The sequence below is a fragment of the Laetiporus sulphureus genome (assembly GCF_001632365.1).
Source record: "Laetiporus sulphureus 93-53 unplaced genomic scaffold LAESUscaffold_47, whole genome shotgun sequence".
In the NCBI taxonomy this organism is placed as follows: domain Eukaryota; kingdom Fungi; phylum Basidiomycota; class Agaricomycetes; order Polyporales; family Laetiporaceae; genus Laetiporus; species Laetiporus sulphureus.
Genome location: NW_024468556.1, coordinates 19,615 through 24,689, shown reverse-complemented (window position 1 = coordinate 24,689; position 5,075 = coordinate 19,615).

Here is a 5,075-nt window from a genome sequence, read left to right as displayed (position 1 = left end):
GACTGGTCTGATGTCGATCCTGCACCAGATGAGGCAGGAACCGTTGATTCGGACCTCTTGCTTGCATACATCAAAGGCGCACCATACTTGGAGGATCAGGAAATAGGAGAAAAAGAAGCCATTTTCGCTTATCAACCTGATACTGGCATGCTCCAAGAAGTTACGCTCGAGGAAACGGAATATCGCTCGGCTGGAGAAAGGAAGATGCAGTATCTTGCACTGCGATGAACGAATGCCAAGAAAGATCCCCATCAAACAAGAAAGGAAGATGGAGTCTTATGGAAGGCATCCAACAAGGCGCAGGAACTCGCGCAAAAGAAAGCACTCGAAGAGAAGAAGAATTCCAAGAAGAAAGTGACGATACCATCATACCTTCTCAAGTACAAGCAGATTTTCGAAGAAAAGGCATCGGAACGGTTACCACCGCATAGATCTTACGATCACAACATAGACTTCAAGCCGGACTTTGTTCCTAAACGAGGAAAGGTCTATAACCTATCAAAGCCAGAAGAAGAAGCTATGAATGCCTTTATCGACGAGAACCTTGCAAAAGGATACATTCGTCCTTCGCAATCTGCGATGGCATCACCTTTCTTCTTTGTAGGAAAGAAAGACGGTGGGCTACGTCCATGCCAGGACTACCGCTATGCGAATGAAGGAACAATTAAGGACGCCTATCCACTCCCACTTATATCGGACCTAATGGATCGACTCCGCCATGCCAAGTATTTCGCGAAGCTTGACATTCGTGGAGCATACACCAATGTCCGAATTCATCAAGGAGACGAATGGAAGGCTGCCTTCATCACAAAGCGAGGATTGTTCGAACCTACAGTTATGTTCTTCGGAATGTGCAATGCACCGGCAACCTTTCAGCGAATGATGAACGAAATATTCGCAGAAGAAATCGCCGAAGGATGGCTATTATGCTATCTGGATGACATCCTCATCCTTGCCGAAAGCGAAAAAGAGTTGGAAAAGAAGCTTGGACGAGTCATTAAGAAGATGGTCGACAATGACCTCTATCTCAAACTAGAGAAATGCGTGTTTAAGACTACGCGCACGGATTTCCTAGGACTGATCCTCCTCCCAGGACGACTTCAAATGGATCCAGCAAAATTCAATGGAATCATCAAATGGGAAGCTCCGACTGGTGTAAAGGGAGTGCGAGCATTTCTAGGATTCGCCAACTTCTATCGAAAGTTCATCCGGAACTATTCTGAAATCGCAAGACCCTTAATTGATCTTACCAAGACCAAAGGCGGGAATGTGTTCCATTGGACAAGCAAAGAACAAGCTGCTTTCGATCATCTCAAAAACGAGTTCGGCAAGGCACCAATACTGGTTATGCCAGACAAAGACAAGCCCTTTGTCATCGAAACCGATGCATCGGACTTCGCTACAGGAGCAGTCCTCATGCAAAAGGACGATAACGGCGACCTCCATGCTTGCGCATATTATTCCAAATCGCTCTCGGATCCTGAACGCAATTATCAAATCTATGATAAGGAGCTTCTAGGAATCATTCGCGCACTCAAAGAATGGAGACATTATCTCGATGGAACAAAGGAACCATTCCTCATACGCACAGATCATAAGAATCTGACGTACTTCAGGCAACCGCAGGACTTGAACCCAAGACAGCGAAGATGGCAGCTCTTCCTGTCTATGTTCAATTACAAAATTGTCCATACGCCGGGACGACAAATGGTGCAAGCGGACGCGCTTTCACGATTGTCCGAATTAGACAATCGCCAGGATAACAAGTCACCTGCAATCCTGCTACCCGACGATCTCTTTATTGGTGCTATCGATACAGATATGGCGGAACAAATCCGACACGCACTAACAAAAGATCCATCGGTACTTGCGTACCAGGATGGCCTAATGGAGGAACTTCCAGTTCCACGAGGAATGACAAAGGACGACATCAAGGACGCTGACAATGGTTTAATCACCATCCATGGACGCGTATATGTTCCAAACAATACAGTCTTGAAGAAGGAAATTGTGCGGCGATATCATGAAGCCACTCCCCATGGTCATCCGGGAATCTGGGTTACGCACCAACTAGTGCGCAAAGATTTCTGGTGGCCAGGAATGTATCGCTTCATCCAAAGCTACGTCAACGGATGTGCCACCTGTCAGCAATCCAAAGCTGTTCGAAACAAGGCCAAAGTTCCACTGCAGCCCATCGGTCCTTCGCCCAATGCGCTACCTTTCAAGCAAGTTAGCGTGGATTTTATTACAGATTTACCGAAAAGCGAAGGCTTCGATTCAATAATGGTCGTGGTAGACCATGGGCTTAGTAAGGGGGTAATTCTATGTCCCTGCAAGAAGACGATCACTGCTTCGGAAACTGCCGAGCTATTCAGACGACAAGTTTGAAAACGCTTCGGGTTACCTGACAAGATCATCTCTGATCGTGGAACGCAATTCGCATCCAAAGTATTCCAAGCACTGTGCACTGCCCTCAAGATCAAGTCGGCTATGAGCACAGCCTATCATCCACAGACGGATGGTGAAACGGAGCGAATGAATCAAGAATTAGAAACATATCTTCGAATGTATTGTGCGGAGCAACCGCATCGATGGAATCAATTCCTATCCGAAGCAGAATTCGCGCACAATCTTCATATACATTCAATGACAAAGAAGTCACCATTCGAAATATGGTATGGCTACGAGCCCCGAGGAATGCCAGAACTGTTTCCTCAGGACGAGATCCCCGACGTAGATGCAAGACTCAAGCTTCTCAGTCTGGTCCGCAAGGAGGCCACAGAAGGAATCGTCAAGGCAAAAGCCCGTGTATCTGCCAGGATCAAAGGAGGATCTCCGACGTTCAAGAAAGGAGACAAGGTCTGGCTAGAAGCCACCAATTTGAAAAGGCCTTACAAATCGAATAAGCTAGCGCCAAAGCGAGAAGGACCCTTCAGGATCAAGGAGGTTCTGGGACCTCTCTCGTTCAAGTTAGAACTTCCTGCGACATGGAAGATCCATCCGGTGTTCCATGCAGCATTACTCACGCCATATCGGCAGACCAATACACATGGGGAAAGTTATTCAACACCGCCTCCGGATCTTATCGAAGGAGAGGAAGAATTTGAAATCGAGTCTATAATTGGACAGCGACTACGGCGCAGCAAGAACGAATATCTGGTAAAATGGGCTGGACATCCACTCAGCGAAAGGTCGTGGGTAAAAGAGACGGAAATGGGCAATGCGGAAGAGCTGCTGAACGAGTATAAAAGGGAGCACAACTTGGCCTGAACCCTCAGTCCATGCCCTCATGCCTGTGCAACATCCCGAGTATCTCGAATCTGCTATCACCACTTTCACACATCTTATCGAAGTTCTTGAAGACGTCGAATCCCACTCCTCCCACGATCATCGTTACCAGGTCTTCCAACAGCTCGGAGTCTATCTCGCTATCAGAGGGGCCGGATTCGCCATCGAGGATCTTGCTGACTTTGACCATACCAACGTCGAGTTCAACACGACCCATCCAAGTCATGATGAACGATCTCATCGAGAGAGCGGACGACGTTCACGAAGTCCACCTCCTGGACGGCTTCAGGTCAACTCAACAACAGCCATATCTAACCCCTCGCCCCAGCGGGTTAATCAGAATTCCTTACCCGTTTCCATTCCAAACGGACAAGCCGAAGGTAACGCTAGAGGACGACGTCGATATCGACCTAGATGGAACATGGGGAACGTTCATGAGAATGAACTACCCAATGTACCTAACGGAGGAACTCCACCTACCCCAGCTAGAGCCAGATCGACGCCGGACTATCCTAACAGCCGTCTACACCGGCCTTCCAGTGGGAATCCTCCCACCGTCATATGCTCTAGATCATCCGCTACACTTTGATATTTTACCCACAGCACTCTCATTCGCTCTGGATGCATTCAGTGTCGTACACGGTACCGTATCAAGGACAATGACAATACCAGTGGAAGAACATACGGGAATGGCCAACATTCATATCATGGACTGGTACGAAGAAGAAGAACGGCTGCTCGAAGGTATAAGTAGCGGCCCTCCTTTTCCCCTACTGGACCATCGCCTCCTCCTACTCGAGTGGGAACTCTACGAGGAAATCTATCCTTGGGATAAAGAGAATCGCCCCGCTCTACCGCCTCCACCAATGTCGCTCAACATCCGTGTCACTACCACCGTCACTCGAAGCGCATCGGAGCCAGGACTACTCATCGACAGCGATGGAGACGAAATCCCGCTCCTCGGCAACCTGAGCGATGAAGCACTGGCTGAGTCATGGAGAAGCGCACGTTGGGGGACGATGAAGATGAGACAGGTCGTTGGACGACGGGAGGATCTTGGACGACGGGGAGAGCTTGGGGTGAAGACGATGAACAGGCAAGGAGTGCCGACGATGAACAACCCGACTACCCTCACCGTCCTGGCGCCACCTACCCCTACAACACCACACCCGAGGATGGATCGCAACCTGCACCGGCTGATACCATCAAGGAGCAGATAAGGTACGCTCGAACGGTCAAGTCTTCAAGCAACCCAGCGGCAGGACAGGTATCGCTCATCGCTCCGGACGTAGCATCACCCTACGATGTTTTCATCGCTACGCCACTAACATTCCTCATGGAATGCGATGGCCATCGTCTCTACGTCCACCGTACAGGCACGGGCGACTTCGCTACCTTCCATGCCTTCGTCTTCACTTGGGACAACCAGAAGGTCGCCTGGCACCTCTACTCGGAAGACTCGCCTCATCGCGTCTTCAGTCAATGGGTCGCTTTGCTCTATCCGCCACCTATCCCAGGCATGCACGACTGGCATCCAACACCCAACCGGGCACGCATCCTCAGCGTTCGCTTCGCGGGCAAGGAAGAAGGCGTTGAACAGTACGAGGTCGAACTTTTCAGGACGTTCTCCGATCAAGTTCATTACGGAGACGCCAAGACACCTCGTGAGTTCATGCCGGTCATCTTCCAACCCCTCGTCGCCATGATCGAGAAGCCTGGATGGCTTACCGATGGGGTGGAGGCACTGAAGGCGGTCCTGTACGAAGACGGATCCATCTCGCACTGGG